Source organism: Symphalangus syndactylus, chromosome 21 (assembly GCF_028878055.3).
Source record: "Symphalangus syndactylus isolate Jambi chromosome 21, NHGRI_mSymSyn1-v2.1_pri, whole genome shotgun sequence".
Taxonomy (NCBI): domain Eukaryota; kingdom Metazoa; phylum Chordata; class Mammalia; order Primates; family Hylobatidae; genus Symphalangus; species Symphalangus syndactylus.
The window spans coordinates 73,662,574-73,680,293 of record NC_072443.2 but is presented as its reverse complement, the minus strand read 5'-3'; the positions used below and the strand labels follow the sequence as shown (position 1 = coordinate 73,680,293).

Sequence of the window (17,720 nt, the reverse complement as noted above, 5' to 3'; positions counted from 1 at the left end):
AGTAAGTATTTTTTGGGCTAACGAATGAATTAAGGATAAAACTATTGCATAGGAACAAAAAACATAGTAGACACTCAGTAAATAGTAGGTATTATTATATAATTTCTCTCTCTCTTTTTTTTTTTTTTTTTTTTTGAGGCAGAGTCTCGCTCTATTGCCCAGGCTCCCAGGCTGGACTATAACAGTGTGATCTCAGCTCACTGCAACCTCTGCCTCCTGGGTTCAAGCGATTCTCCTGCCTCAGCCTCCTGAGTAGCTGGGACTACAGGTGCACACCTCCATGCGTGGCTAGTTTTTGTATTTTTAGTAGAAATGGGGTTTCACCATGTTGTCTTGCTGGTCTCGAACTCCTAATCTCGTGATCTACCCACCTTGGCCTCCCAAAGTGCTGGGATTACAGGCATGAGCCATATAATTTCTCAAGTATCTTCGAATTGTTCCAGATGTGTGTGTCTTTTTCCATTTGTGATGCTATAGAAAAACACCTGAGACTGGGTAGTTTACAAAGAACAGTTCTGGAGCTTGGAAGTCCAAGATCAAGGTGCCTGCATCTTGTTTAGACCTTCTTAGTGTGTCTTTGCATGGCAGAAAGCGGAAGGGCAAGAGAGGGTGAATGTGGAGTCCCCACATGGACGAAGAGCAGAAGAGAGTGGATCCACTCTTGCCAACCATTTTTTATAGTGGCATTAATCTATTTATGGGGAGTGGAGCCCTCATGACCTAAACTCTCCATTAGGCACCACCTCCCCACACTGTTGTATTGGGGATTAAGTTTTCCACACATGGAGTTTGAGGGACATATTCAAACCACAGCAATAATTTGGATAGCAAAAATACCACTCAGGTAATTAAAAGACACATTTTGGTTAAGAGTTTAGACTCTGGATTTATTCATTCATTTTTTTTTTACGTAATTCCACAATTTACTATTACTAAATATGCACTGTGCTACCGGCTGTGAATACAATGATGAGCAGAACAGATGTGCTGTCTTGCCTCATGATGCTTTCAATCTAGTGGAAAGGGCAAACAATTAGGTGAATAAACAAATTAAGGTTCATATGCTGGGGCCATAACTTACCAGCTGTGTTATGTGATTCTGGGCAGATGACTTAACCTCTCTGAAACTTGATTTCCTCATCTGTAGCTGAGGTTAATAGGACTTACCTTGAGAGGTTTTTATAAAGATTAAATTACTTATTACACACAAATTTTTATTACAATCCTTGGCACATAAGAATCATTTTATGTAACTTTTAAAAATGATCATTATTAGGCACCTAAAGAAAACTTGGCTCTATTTTTGATGAGGAAGTTTCGTCCTTTATAGGGACAACACCAAATAGCAATATAAACTTTAAGAAGGTAAAACTGTATCCTAACTTTCTCTCCCTGATTGCTCATGCTAAATTTTTAAGAAAATACTATTACTACTACTATTGCTACTATATCTACAACTATTAATATTATTACAATACTTACCTTTACTAACTTCTTGTGTGTCAAACACTATTCTAATCACCATGTCTGCATTATATTATTTAATCCAGATCACAGCCCTGTAGCGTGAATTGGTTGCACTTACAGAACTCATTTCACAGCTAAGAAATTTGAGAGAAGAGGGTTAAGCCCTACATCTACAACAGGAGAGTGACAGAGGCAGGTTTCCTACTCAGGCAGTCTGACTCGGGTGTCAACCATTCTTTGGAAGGTGGCAGGATTTGGGATAATTTTCCAATGAGGCAAATTGCATGGTGGAGGATGGTGTGAAAATAGAAGAGACTATAGCACTGAGAATTTCATTTCGCTCTGTATTTTCTAAGATAAAGGATCAAAGAGACATAACATCTAAGATAAAAGAGATATAACTCATTTGTTCATATATTTATTCTTTGATCAAACATTTACTTTATGCCTACCAGGGAGTGGATACTGTTAGAGGTGATTAAATTTGTGTCCTCAAGTAGCTCTTAGTACATTGTCAGGACAAGTAGTCGCCATGGAGTTTGCTGCCTGTCTTAATAGAGGTCTGTGCATATGATGCTTAGGAAACTTCAGTACATCTCACCTAGCATTCTCACCAGCCTTCTCCTGGGTGGCCAGGAAAGGCTACCCAGAGGAAATATATCATGAGGAACAATTCATTTGCTTACTAAAATCTTAGAAAATTACTTACTGGCAAGATATGTGTATATGTACATAAATGCATATCACAGTGATTAATGATACAGCCTTTGGAGTTAAAACTGGCTGATTTCTTACTTTGCCATTGCCATTTATGAACCTTTGACCTTATACCCTTTAAGTCTTAAGAATATCTCTTTCTTTAGGTTGAGATGAAGACTACAGGTAGAGATCTTGGTACCGCGTCTGGTGTGTGGTAAATGGCCAAAGCACATTAACGTTTATTATCATCATTATTGTTGTCACTATCATCATCATCACCACCATCATCATTATCATCATCATCATTATCATTATAATTCTTTCAGAAATAATTCTCAAACAACATGACAGGAAATGAGGGATTTTTTGTTGCTGTTGCTGAATTGTTAAACAGTACGTTGGTCTTAATTTTTAAAGCTGGAAAAATTTCAGTCACTTTATAAGTCCCTGTGATCTCATAGAAATATATATTACTGGAATTGATGTGTGGAAAGAGCATAGTTTGTTTTTACCCCAGCTGAAAATGTGCAATGACATAATGTAACCCTTTAAGATAACAGAAGCCAGCTGCCCCATTCACATTTAAATATGAGTCACCTTCCAGGGAGACTTGCAAGATTCTATGTGCCAAGCTGGAAAAGTAAAAAATTGCCAGCAAGGAGAGAAAGAATAAATTCACAATTGGAAGGAGGTATTACAGGCTAAAGGCCCCACCTAGCCAATTCCCTCTCAGAGCAGAAAATGGCATGCTAGTGGCCAGAGAGAAGAACTGCCCCACCGTGGCATTGTGATCTGTATTACTGAAACACAGAGGCCTTGTCACATTTAGAAAATTCTTTCTACTCGATAAAATATTTTGCGTGCTGTGTAAATGGCACATTTGCTCAGGTGCAAACACAGTCTGCTGCAATGAATTTCTAAAAAACGCAATATAGTTATTTATGAATTCCTCCATCCCACAACCCCACCCAGGACCTTGGCATTGGGTTGGCCAGCGACTTCCAATGTCTTCCAGTACATCAGAGCAGCTCTCAGAAGAAAACGGAAGGCTACAGGGACAAGAAAAGACAGGCTTGAAATTTCAAATGATGTCTTTGTGAGTGTTTGCTGAGAACCTATCAGAAAGAAGAGACCTGTATGTGGTGCTTGGGACCAACATTTTAAAAATTAATTACATATGTTAATTGAATTGACACATAGGCAATTAGAAGAAGTTAAAGGTTAGTTTAAAGGAATGACAGACTGCTAATTAGGATTCCCCTCATGGCTGAATCAGATTTGCTATGGATCTGTCTTGGTCAACTTTTACCTGAATGATAATTCAGTGATCAATGATCAGTTGGTTGACTTGAAACCTGGAAGTCACTTTAATTTTGGCAGTTTGGAGAGGCGGAGGCATAGAGTAATCCATGTGCCTGGAAGAAGTCATGCTCACCAGGCACAGCAGTGGGTGCTGTTTTCAAGAATAGAGGCAGAGTGGCTGGGTGTGGTGGCTCACACCTGTAATCGCAACAGTTTGGGAGGCTGAGGCCAGCAGATCACTTGAGGTCAGGAGTTCAAGACCAGCCTGGCCAACATGACAAAACCCCATCTCTACTAAAAATACAAAAATTAGCCAGGCGTGGTGGCATACACCTGTAATCCCAGCTACTTGGGAGGCAGAGGCAGGAGATTGCTTGAACCCAGGAGATGGAGGTTGGAGTGAGCCGAGATTGTACCACTGCACTCCAGCCTGGGCCACAGAGTGATACTCCATCTGAAAAAAAAAAAAAAAAAAAAAAAAAAAAGAGCAGATTGTTAGAGAAGGTAAAATAGGAAGTATAAAGGTGAACTTGAATTTGGCTTTTCAAGAAAATCTTTTGGAGGACAACTTGATAATATGAATCCTACACTTTGACTTCTAATTTTATTTCTACCAATTAAACAACATACTTCAAGATGTACATAAAGATTTAACAGTGAAGATGTTCAGAGTAGCATTGTTTAATGAAAGATTGAAAATCATATATAAATATTTATTAGGTTGGTGCAAAAAGTAAGTGTGGTTTTTGCCATTACTTTCTAATGGCAAAAATTACTTCTAATGGCAAAAACCACAATTATTTTTGCACCAACCTAATAGAATAGGGGATTGATAAATAAATTATAAACATCCATACAATGAAATATTTCTGTGCTGTTAAAAGGGTTGTTTAGTGTTATATTTATGGACACACGAAGATGGGATCTATTTATTGCTAAGTGAAAATAAGGTGGTAGATCTGATTTTGGTTATGATTTTGTATAACTAGCATCTTTTTGTACAATGTTATTTAGGTTAAAAAATTATAGAGTGTCTTTATCATTAGATCTCTTTCCATTTCTATTAACTTAATTATTAAATTTATGTTGGTGGAGTTCTGACATTTAATTTCTTAGCTTTGTAAAAAGTAATATTTAATTTTATTAAAGAGAATTCAGGCTGGTGCAGTGGCTCATGCATTTAATCCCAGCACATTGGGAGGCTAAGGCAGGAAAATCACTTGAACCCAGGAGTTCAACACCAGTCTGGGCAACTTGGAGAGACCCTGTCTTTAGGAAAATATTAAAAAGTGACCAGGTATGGTGGCATGTGCCTATAGTCCCAGCTACTCAGGGGGCTGAGGTGAGAGGATCATTTGAGCCCTAGAGTTTGAGGCTGCAGTGAGCTGTGATTGCACCACTGCATGCCAGCCTGGGCAATACAGCGAGAACCTGTCTCAAAAATAAATAAATAAATAATAAAAAAGAGAATTTAAAATATATAACCTATTTATTTTCTTAACTCTTTAACTACTTATTCACAAAAAAGCAAAAATAAACTATTACCCACAAGAATATTCCCACTTTAACAATGTCCCCATAATAATCACAGTCTCTCACATACTCTATGTGGCCAGTCTAATATCAGTGTGACCCCATTGCAGTGCCAAAAAATACAGTTTGCAGGAGTAAATGACAAAGGAGCACTCCCAATCTCCTTGAGCAAAAGCCACCTCATTTCTTCTCTCTCCTGTTACCTCACCAGCTTCCTGCAATCATAGAAAAAAATGGGAGAGTAACACATTGTCCACTAGATATATGTGAAGAAGCACTTTATAATTTCAGCATTAAATTTTATTTGTACACTGCATGTATGCTACTAAAATAGTAGCAAAAATTGGTCAAATGTGAGATTTGGAGAATGCCATTCCACCTAACATTTGGTGGTGGTAAGTGGAATTCTGGCATTAATGTTATGTTACATATGCATATTTGCATGTATGTTTAAATCAGGGTTTCTCAGTCTTGGCATGATTGACATGTTGGGCTGAATAATTCTTCATTGTCAGGGGGTGTTCTGTGCTTTGTAGGACGTGTAGCACCTGTGAACAACCAAAAATGCCTCCAGAAATTGCCAAATGTCACCTAGGAGTTAGAGGTTGGGGGAATGTAGGGACAAAATTGCCCTCATTTGAGAATCACTGGCTTAGATCGATATATATGTATTCCAACGTTAATGGGTATTATTTCAGAGTGGCAAGAACATGAATGATGTCCCCTTTTCTTTCGGCTTCTCTTGTTCTACTTTATACATCTTGACTTGTGTTTCTTGTATATTAAAGTCAAAAGACAAAAAATGCATAATAAGCCAATCAGTGCTCTGAAAAGCAGAGCATACAGTGCTGTCACTCATGGTCCTTGCAGTTGTATAGTGCTTTGGAATTTGCAGTTCCCCTCACATATGCTTATCATCCTTTTGGAGCATTCATATCCTGGGAAATACGTGGATAGGGATTATTACTTTTCTTCTTTACAGGGAGAAATGCTGAAGTCTAGATCAAAGTCATTGTAGTGGTTAAATAGCAGAAGTTGCACTAGAGCTGCAGCTTCTTCACTCTTGAATTACATTAACCACTGCTCACTGAGAGGGAGCCTATAGCCTTTTCCATGCATTACATATAGGCATGGCTCTGAGCTGTATTTGCCCTAGGGGCTTGTGTGCGTATCACTGTGATCATGAAGACTCGTCAATGGGGCATTTGAACTAACACATAGAAAAGAGATCAGAAAGACAAGGCATTCCCCTGTTAAAGATGAGAGCAGTGGTGAGGTCTCAGATGGGTGACTCATTTCCTTGACTGAGCTCCCACATAGAGTCCTAAGCTGTTTTGAGGTTTTCAACACACAAGGAGACTGACACGTGCCAATTTTGTGAGATATTGTCTATGAAATATTTTATGCACTCAGTTTTTCTGTCCTGGATGCATATATATTTTGAGAAATTTTAATGGAATTAGTTCACTTAATTCCCAGGGAAACAGATCCTTCCAGGTTTCCCATTATACTAAATATCTGGGGGTCTTTCTTTTTTTCACTGGTGCATTTCCTGTGGAACTATTAACACTGGTGGGAATTATGCATGTGCATCGACAGGTGGATATACCCACATGTTGGGAATTTACTTTCTCTGTCTATGTATGTCTTGGATAACGTACAGTAATTGTTATTATCCATTAATACCAGAATGCACAAAAATACTTTGAGAAGTAAATATTTAATATTTCACACTCATTGCCTTTTTTTGGTTTTTAATTTACTGTGTACATAACAAGCAAATTGTACACTTTCTCTTCCTGCAGTCTTAAAATTAAGCTCTTTTACTTTTGAATAACATCTGGTTGGCAAACACTTACCATTTAATTTTCTTACATTGAGTATGAAGCATTCCAGCATATCTGCAAAGTAGTCAACATATAGATATAGGTGAGTGTAAGAAATCTTGCTTTAGATTTTAATTTTAGTTTTAATTTTAAGAGCATTAATATGCCCCAGTGACTACACTTTTAATTTAACCTACTGTACTCGCATTCTCACATTTCAAAACCGACAAGTGAATGGAGAGGGAGGGAAAGCTTTATGTCGTGTTGAACTTGGCATAACTCCTTTAAAAGCAGTAATACCCATCTCTGGATCTTGGAATGCACAGCAAAGAAGAGAGCCCAGCACATAATTTGGTTCTCCAAATAATTCCTGAACTAATCAAAGAAATCTGTATCTCATAACGCCTCCATTCCTCCTGTTGGATCCTGCATCTGTTGACTTTGCATCCTCTCTTGTTCGGTCCTTGGCTTGACCTTCAAATCTGACCATTTGTCTTTAGGGTTGTGACATTCTTTTCTATCTGTGACTTACTCAAGTCTAGCAGGCTAAACTTGACCATGGTCACCATGTATAACATTTACCCCCAAAGTTAAAGGATGAGTTTCTATCATCCAAAATTCCTGTTAGCTTAGATTCAGCATTGCAAACTCAGTTCTGTCCAAGAGCCAGGCAGGCAATGTTGACTGGTGGAGCGGGCAGTGGGCAGGACAACATGGAGTGATGAAGACTGTGGTCAGCTAGAAAAAGTTCGGGACTAATCTCAACAGGGAAGTAGCTGCTTCATCCCTGCGCAATGTTGCTATTTAGAAATGTGTACCTAGAGTTGCCAGATCTTTTTAATTTTTCAGGAGAAGTCAGAAATTTAGACTTCTGGCTGAAATATCTTGATTTTCAAATGTAGCATAAAATTTCTAATTTTTAAAAACACCATGCCTATCAATTACAGAAATTTGAAATGCTATTTGATGATGTCAAGGAATTATTATTAAGTTTTGGTATGATCTTGATCTTGAAATTGTAGTTATGTTTTTTTAAATGTCCTTATATTTTAGAAATATTAACTGCAATCTTAACAGATGACTGATGCAATATTTGAGATTTGCTTCAAAATGATCCAAGGGTTGGGGTGAAGAAGAGGATATAAATGAAACAAACAAGGCTGGCCAATAGGTTGATAATTATCAAAGCTGGATGATGGAGGAATATATACATATTTAAATTTGTATATGTTTGAAGTTTCCATAATAAAGAGTTTTAAAAAACCATGGCCACAGGCCAGATTTGACTTCAAGCTACTAGAGTTGTCTCTGATCCATGAATTTGTCTATACACATCCCAATCTACTTATATTTTTAATCTGTACTATATTTGGTTGTAGTATTTTTAAAAGTTTATCATAAATGTACCACTCTAAGGCTATGAGAGCTGTCCCTTATTCCACAATTCGTGAACTTTTTTGAACAAGTGCATGTTCATCCCATTTACTTTGTACATTTTTAAACCTCCAATGATATTTGCCCTGAGCTTTCATCCTTCCAGAAGAATTTATTATTCTCTCCTTATATGAAAGTTCTCAAATTTATCGACATGCATTTCAGAGGCTTTCCGTTGAACTTATCTTATGTGACCCATTGTGTCTTTTCTAAGGCATGTGGAATTTTGCATAAATTCTAAATAATGTGTTGTTGTATGTTGGAAAAGGGAGAGATTAATTTCCCTTTCAATTATTGTCACCTTCTTACCTGTTTCTCCTTCCTTTTCTATCAGGATCTGAACCATCCTATTTATTCCTTCCTCTTTGGACTTTGAGCTATTTGAGGACAATTGTAGTGTGCCATCTTAGTGCCTAGCCAATACCTACCTCATAAACAGCCTTTCATTTACTCAGAGATATTTATGAAGCCCCTTACTTCTTCTCACTACTTCAACTCCACTCGTTTCTTGCTAAAAGTGATGTCTCACTCTTGTGAAAGAAGAGAGCAATATTTCAATGATCCTTTAGGCAATTTCTGTTTTCTTTCCAGGATCACTGCAGACTGAGCCAGAGCCCCATTTATAGATTAATCTTGACACCTGTCTTTCTTTCCCATTCTTCTCCTTCTTGTTATACGTCAAAGTTAGAGATGAAGCGCTTCTTGGAATTCCTTTTGATTTTTACTGATCTCAAATTTGATAGCCATCACCATGTGATTGTCCAGCTGGCCTTCCTTTGCTTCTTTATTCAACAAAGATTTACTGGGCACATACTATGTGTCAGTCACTATGTGTCTGTATCAAGGATCTGTTGGTAAACAAAACAGACAAAAAGTCTTTTCATAAATAAATGAAGAGGATGAGTAATAGGATTTCAACAACGGAAGGAAAGACTTACGAACTTCTTAAGAGCTCGTAAGTGTTCATCAACCGTTCGGCTACCTTTCAGGTTTTCTAGTTTTGTTTTCTTTTCGTACATAGTTATTGAGAAACAATCTGTCCCCTTTTCCAATTTTCATGACCCATTTAATGTTTTACATATTGTTTCTCCCTCTCTCTCTCTCTCTCTCTGTCTCTCTTCCTCCCTCTCTTCACTAAAGCTTTTCTTGGAAATACACTATCGAGGTGGAAAGTGATTTAACAAAGTAAAGTTAAATAATATGAAAACTCATAGTGTATATATTAAAATGTTTATATTTCACATCTAACAGTTCTTATTACATGTTAAAATACAGTGGTATTTAAATTAACAAAAGATTCTCACTCATGCTACAAGATAAACAGCCGTAATCCAGATACTCTGCCCATTGTATTAGGCAGTGTTCAGTCCTTATCAGTTGCATATATTTTTTCCTATGACAGGTGGCCATATTTTGATGCCAAAGTTAAGTAGTGCTATATTGAAAACAAGCCTAATCTGTATAAATGAACTAGTTTAAAAATACGACGGCATTTAGTCAACTAATCAGCTATGAAAATAGCTGCAACCAGAGAAAACATTTATCTGTAAGAAGTATCTAATCTATTTGTGTCCCAAAGAAGGCAGTCAGGAATGTATGGATGTGATAGTTAACCAAAGAGACTGTGCAAAGAGAAAAAGAAATAGTTTCTTAATACTCCTACTAAATTACATTCAGAGCACTTCCTTTCTCTTACTTTGTCACAACACGACCTTGCCCAATTTTAGTGAAGTCAGAATGCAAAATAAGTTTTATGGATAATTTTTTTATTGGGGAAAGGGGGTTAAAAATGATATTCTTTAAATATGCCCTTCTTTTCTATCTTACCCCCTTCTCTCTCTACTTTTGAATGTTTGTTTATCTTCTTTTGAAAGTTACCAGATCCTAAAAGGGTACAGTATTTTTAATTCATTTTAAAAGAATGTTTCCGTATACGTTTTTTAAATTTTGGATTATTCTCGTGGGACTAACACAACACTGAAAATTTGGCATCTGCAAGCATAATTCAATGAAGAATTGTCTTTGCCTTGTTTGAGGACATTTAGTTTTGAAATAACAGCATTAGAATCTTTTGAAAATAACAGAACATGAACAGAAAATTATTTCCCTTGGAAAAAACTGTAGCTAATTTTTCCTTTGGCTGATTTGCTGCTGAAATCACACATTCGTATAAATGCCAAGCTATACATATGCATATACATATGTATATGGATGAGTGTGTGTGTGTGTGTGTGTGTGTGTGTAAAATTCCACTCTACAATCATGCTATAAATTGGAGAATTTGTCTTTTTAAACTAACATTCATATACAGGTCAGGAAGTAATGCAGAATGTTGGTGTTGCTAACACATTTCATCCAATATTTCAATTAATTAAGTTTTACAATTCCCCCATGCAGTGAGCAAACACTGTCATTTTCTCAGCTTTATTGATGGGAAATTTGAGAGGAAAATCCTGTTCAAGGTCAAACAAAATCCAGGTCATCAGAGCCAAAGAGAAAGGGAAACTTGAGATATCTATTTGATATTTCAGTTGAAAATAAGTATTTGTTGAGTGAATGAAATATACATATTAACAAAAAAGGTTTTGGGATCTGAATTAGTCAAAATATCTCTTCATTTTTTTTCCTTTTGAGAAGAACACCATCTAAACTGTGAATTTAGTTGAACTTCATTCAGCCTCAAGAAAGTTGATGAGGAAGAACCAGTTACACATACATAAATGTAGGCAGTTGAGGCTTGCATTGCACAGGGGTTGCAAGAGAGACAGAGGTAAACAATTCTCACAGTCCAGTTTGCTGAATGCAAAAGGATCCTGCCATCATGAATTAGAATGGGCACTGACCTCCTTAGCATAAAGCTGCATTTCTGCTTGACTTTACTTTGAACCTGCAGTTAAAAGTTTGTCTTAGTTTGGGTGCGGTAAAAGTTCCAGCTGATTCAGAACAGATTTGGGTATTCCAGACAGAATCACCAGTTCTAACAAAAAGGTCTTCTAAAAATTCAAAGGGGTTTCATGAAGCTGTGGGGAAAATTTCAGGTTTATACACTTTGAAGTATAATGTATGTCCTGGAGCCAGTTCTAGTCTCAGTCCGTAAAAACCCTGTGCTGACTTGGGGTAGCCACAGTACTGAGGAGAAGTAAGAATTTTGTTTAAATGGATATTGGGCAATTGATACCATTCTCATTTAACTTGCTGATAATTGCAGTTATAAGATGGGTCAGCCCCAGCAACTATTCTTGTACAAAGTTTTTTAACAATTACATTGTCTTGTTTGTTCCTCTATAATAGGGGGCCTGCAGTTGATCACTTGCTACTTACCAGTGACTGTATATACCATCATATAAATCTCAAAATAGATAGGTTCTATTCTAATTTTACAGTTTAACAAATCAAGTCAGAGAGATTAAATAATTGACTAAGGGCACACAGCTACCATGAAGTGGAATTCAGATTTGTGTCTAGTTTGTAGGGTCCCAAGCCCTAAGCCTATAGGAACTGTCACTACTCTCATCAGCGGAAAGGTATTAATGTATCTGTTTTATAGGTTGAGGAAATCAGGGAACCTGTTTCAGTTCATAAGAAGTTAGTTCCAGAGCCTGGGCTATATCTGGTCTCTATTTTTTTTCTAACAAGGAGCTCGTTCTACCAGACCACAGACTTGTAGGATGATAGAAGTATGTGCTGGCTAGAAGAGCTTTATATGTATTATTTGTAAAGTGACATGTTGATTGTAAAATAAATAATAATTCAACCTAAATCAATAGAAATTTAATTTTAAATCAGAGGATGAGAACATTAGGTAAGCATTTTAGATAGAGATCATAGATTCAAAATTTAGTTCCTGTAGTAGCCAGGGTTATTCAGAGAAAAAGAACCAATGGGATATATAGATATATAGAAGGAGACTGATATGAGAGATTGGCTTACACAATTATGAGAGTTGAGAATTCCTATGATCTGCCGTCTGCAAGATGAAGGCCCTGGAAAGCTGATGGTGTAGTTCTAGCCCAATCCCCAAAGACAGAGAACCAGGGGCAGCCAATCAGGTAAGTCCCAATCTGAGTTCAAACACCTGAAAATCAGGAGCACTGGTGTTTGAGAGTGGGAGAAGATAAATACAGTGGCTTGAAAAGAGAAAGCAAATTTATCCTTTTTTTCTATACAGGCCCTCAATGGATTGGATGAGTCTGTCCACATTGGTGAGGACAGTCTGATTCAAATGCTAATCTCATCTGGAAACACCCTCACAGACACACCAGAAATAATATTTTACCACCTGTCTGAGCATCCCTTAGCCCAGTCAACTTGACACATAAAATTAACGCCCCCCCGAGTTGGCAAGTTAAATTGGCTATGGAGGACTTTCCAGCTGTTTTAGTGAATGACACCAGCATTTATTCATTTGTCCTACAAATATTTAGAATCATGTACTAAATGTTCACTGTTAAGGGTAATAATAAAAACTTGAAGAAGACAGACTGCCTTGAAGATCTTGAGTGTTATTGGTGGTGATAAAGATCTGATATATGGGAATCATGGATAACAAGAATCTATGAAGTGCTGTATAATGTATGAAAAAGGAAAGACCTTTGTCAGTTGGTATTAGTGAGGGACTCTTCCGGGAGATGGTTGATCTTGAGCTATGTCTTAAAGGAAGAAGAAAATTGGGATTTGTTGAGAATTAGATGCAGGAGAATCACTCTGTTAGTGCAGGACTTACTTATTGCTGGAATATTGAGTGCCCACTTTATGCCAGGCACTGTGCTAGTTGCTAGGGACATGGCTATGACAAGGACAAAATACATTCCCTTATGGAGTGTGTGGCCTAGAGGGAAACCAACAGTTAAACAAGGAATTGTTATAAAGTCTGTGCTATGAAAGCTTGGAGAAGGGGAACTTGACCAGCAGGAGAGTCTAGGAGGCAAAACCTCCCAGGGGAAGTGCTGTTTTCTCTAATAAATATGAAAAAGTCAGAAGATGCACTGACTATGGTCATAGGCACTGTAATTCATATGCAATAACTTGTAGTCAGGAACCGATTTGTATTCTCCTCTGCCATTCCACCATTTCTGAGCAAACTTTTCTGCTATCTATCGATAGATACTTAGACTTCAAATTAATTTCAAGGTTATCCTGGAGAAAATATTATGATGGCTTATTATTTCCATCACCTCCTATTTGCTGTCACAACTTGTGGGGAGATGCTACTGACATCTGGTAGGCAGAGGCCAGGGATGCTGTTAAACATCCTACAATGCACAGGACAGTCCCCACAGCAAAGAGTGATCTGGCCCCACATGTCCATAGTGCTTCAGTACCCTGATCTAGACATAGAAAAACTTGGGCTGAGTTTGGGAATCTGAGCAGTCCATATTAGCAAAGCTTAGAATATGTATATATGAAAGGGAATAATGGGTTAGACAGGCCATACTGTAAAGGGTCATGGATGTAGATCAGTGGAAGTCTGTACTTAAGTAGTGGAGAAAAGACGAGAGGAAGAGGGAGTGAGTGGGAGTGGAAAATTACCTGAATATTTTAGATTGGAAGTCATGAGAGCTTAAACTGGAGATGATGACAATGAAAATGAAGGAAAAAGGATGTATGCCAAGATGCAGACATCCATGCTTAAAAGGATGTATATCCTGACTGCAGGAGGAGAGGGAAGGCCATTCCAAAGGTGATAGCTTTGGCAGTGGTGCTGCCATTCATGAGTAATAGACAAGGCAGGAAGAGGGATTTGGGGGAGAAAAATGAATTTGGCTTTGCGTGTGTTGTGGTTGAGATACCGACAGGACCTCCAGTTGGGACTGCCTAGCAGGCGAATGCAGCTGTGAGTCAGGAGCTCAGAGCCATGACCAAGTCTAGGGACCATGCTAACATCTTTGTTCTAGGCCAGAGGTCCTAAATTGGCAACCTGTGGGCCCCATCTGGACTACAGATGTGTTTTGTTTGGCCCGCATAATGTTTGAAAAATCTTTTAGATTTGTAACAACATACACATCGAGAGACTGCATATAAAAACCCATCTTTTCTGCTTGTCTTGAAATATCAGAGCATCTGGCAATTCTGGGTTCTCATTTCTGCATGGCCAAAGCCTGAGCTGAGGCTTGGCTGCCCACTTTCCATAGGGCATGATGTCTCCAGGTTGCCTCAATCCCCACCATGCCCTGTTAAATGTCACCTGGCCAGCCCACCTCCCACCTTTACTTCACCTGCCTAAAATTTGAGTTTGCAATGCCTGGGTTAGATTATGACTGTATCAGATGCTAGCTCCCTCCGCATTTACCCACGGCCACATCCATTCCCCTTGTGTCTCCTCAAGTGTGCCTTATGCCTTCAGCATCTCTGGTTACCCTCTCAGGGTTTTCTTTTGCTGTAGATATGCACAGGTCTCTGGTCACTTGCAACAGCTTCACTTGATTCTGCCATCTCCCAAGATCCTTTTTCCTTTGACTCATTCATTTTGTTGAATGAACAAATGATTCTATGTGTAAACAAACAAGCTGCTTACACTTATGTCTCTGGAGCCCCCAGACTCCCCTTCGTTCTCTGCAGTATTTTTGATCCCTGGCATTAGTCTTCACCATTCTACAGGCAAACCTTCCACAGTGATCATCCAGTAGCCAAGTCCATTGGCTTTTTCTTCTCTCTAAGCACATTGCAACCCCACAGTCTGTGTGCCACTGTTTCCTCTGCCCATGGTGCTGAGACACCCGCATGGCCCATTTCCCCACTTGATTCATGCCCATATAAATAATAATATCAGCATGTTAAGGAGGCCTCTCCTGACCCCACTGCCTAAGCCCCTCTCCCCATGGCATGCTCTTTCTCCTTGCCCTGTTTTATTTTCTTCACGACATCTGCCACCACGTGACACTGCATTAAGTAGAACCACATGACAATGCACATTTTGTAGGTCAAAACCGGACAAATACTGGCAATTTCTTGTGGTTTGATTTAACATATTAATTTGCGCGTTTTCTATCCTCTCCTCCTTAAAATGTAAGCTCATTGAGGACAGAGTCTGATTTGCTCACTGTTCTATCCTCAGGCCCCAGGACAGTACCAGGCACATAGTGGATGCTCAGTACATATTTGTAAGACACAAACATTTTGAGATGCTCTTCATGATCTTTCTGTAGCAGTCACCAATAACCATAATCTCTTTGATATTGCACTGCTCTTCTGTCATTGTGACTTTTATCCTCCCTCTAATGTCTCCTCTCTGCCCATTCTCTGGCTTCTCACATCACTCCTTTCCAAAGGGGAATGTCCCAACACGTTCAGGCCTGGCTGTCTGTTCCGCTCTGCCATTTCTTGCCTCCTCTGAAAGTCAGTCGTCCTCACGTGTTCATCTCTGAGTTTGGTGTAAATGACTTCCACATCTGTACCTGCAGCCGTGAGCTCAGTTCAAAGTGAGCTGTTAGTATGGGCATCAGTTGCATATTGGACATTCTATTTTGGGTTGCCCATATCTTCAGAAATACAGTATTCCAAAAATTTACATCTTCCTTTATTTTTGAAAATTTGACTTCATCACCTGGTGTCCCTTCTGCGCTTCACTACAAAACTGAAGCACTTGGGAAGTTGTTCGTCTCCTGCTTTGTCTGCAGGGACCCTCTTCCTTCTGTGACCAGCGGCCGTCCCCCACCCCTCCCCTGCCACATTGACTTTCTTTGAAATGCTTCTCACATTGGTCCCTTTCTTTTCTTTCTCTTGACGAATATCTTGATTAATGCTAGAGCCTTTTATCTCACTGCTTCGTACCTTTTCCCTCAACCCAGCATATTGAGAACATATTAACTTTTGTATAATATTTGAATAGGTTCATTATTCTACACCAAATATATCTTGAGACCCACCTGCAACTTTGTGAATACTTTGGTCTTTTTCCAGCCTGCTTTTCAAATCCCATTTCCTGTGATGCCTTCTGAACCACTTAGCTCTCCAGCCCCATTGGATTCCTTGCTCTTGCTTGAAGATGCAGCGCATATTTCCAGTGGCAGCAGCCCTAGGTGTTCTGGGAGGCTAGCCCTTCTTGAGATCCCCATCTGCTTCTCTTCTTTTAGGTAGGATCCTTGTGCATCCTCTGCAAACATAGCTGCAAAGAATCACATCTTTGAGCAGCCCTTCACCCGCAAACAGATTTCTATCTCAAGTCCCTCCTACAGAGAAATTCTAGAGCTTCCACTGCATATCCCTGTTTCCATCTTTGCTGACTTTGTTTCCTTCCCCCAGAAACCCCGTTTTCTGTGAATCAAATCCTTGTCACAAGAGACAGTACAGGAGAGTGGTTCAGAGCGTGAGTTATGGCGTCCAGGTAACTGGAGCTTGAGTCTTATCCTTTTACACTCCCTTGCTGGGTTACCCATCCGTAAAATTCAGCTGTTTAATTAAGGCAATATTTGTAAAGGGCTTAGCACAGCGCCTGGCATATCTTAAGTATCATTAGCGTCAGCATCATCATTCTTCATCATAATTTAAGGCCCACCGTCTACAATAAATCTTTTCCTACAAGGTCTGTCCTCAGATATCACCTCCTAATTCCTATTGCACTTCTTGTCTGGGCTATTCAGAATACATCCACTTTACATTTCATAATTATATGACTAGGTTGTAAGCTCTCAGAGGGCTGGAACCATGTCTTACCCTTCTGTGGGTCCAGTTCTAAGTGCCAAATCTATACATGGCTTTCCACAAATATCTGTGGAATAAAAAATTATTTGAGACTGTGAATGAAGCACAAAGCTGTATTAAAACAGAGTTCCAGTGCCTTGTCATTTAATCAGAAGGAAAATGCCCTGTGTTTCTGTCTATTGTGCTGTCTTAAAGTAGGAATAATGAAATATACCAAGTACGTACTAATTTGGCAGTCATTCTCAGAAATCTGGGACTTTACACTTTAATTAAGCACTTGTAGTTAAGCGTTTGGCCAGAAGATGGTGCAGTGTTCAAGGGATCCTTCTCTCTCAAAGTCAAAACTGATTTTCAAGGAAAGAAATTGCAATCCGACCAAGTCTATAAAGAAATGGGAGAAAGTGATGGCAGTTCAGCTTTGACACCATCCTAGGGCTTAGCAAGTGTCACGCTTTCATGTAGTTTCTTCCTTCCTACTGCCTAGCATAATGAGCTGGAGGACTCTTCTAATTAGCTAAATATTATTGTACATCAGAGTGGGGCCATGCTTCCTGTACATTCTTATTTGGGTTTTGCCAGCCAAGGGAAGAAAGCTGTTAGAGGCAGGAGCAGATGTAAGGAAGGCACAAAACATGCCAAGAAGTCATGGCGCGTCTTTGCTATTGGATGAGTCATTTTACTTCACATGTTTTTATTCTGATATTAGTAGGAATTCTTCAAGTCAATATGTCTTACTGGAAAAATCTTTTGTGTATGGTGTGTGTATGCATGGTGTGTGTACAGTGTGTATGTCAAAGTTTTCTCTACCCCTGAAAAAGT

General features: G+C 38.8%; 1 long non-coding RNA gene across 1 annotated transcript in view; it reads left to right on the top strand.

Moving 5' to 3' along the window:
• The window catches only part of LOC134735489 (uncharacterized), a 71,393-nt gene that overhangs the window by 47,064 nt on the left and 6,609 nt on the right, over positions 1-17,720 (top strand). The window lies entirely within an intron of this gene.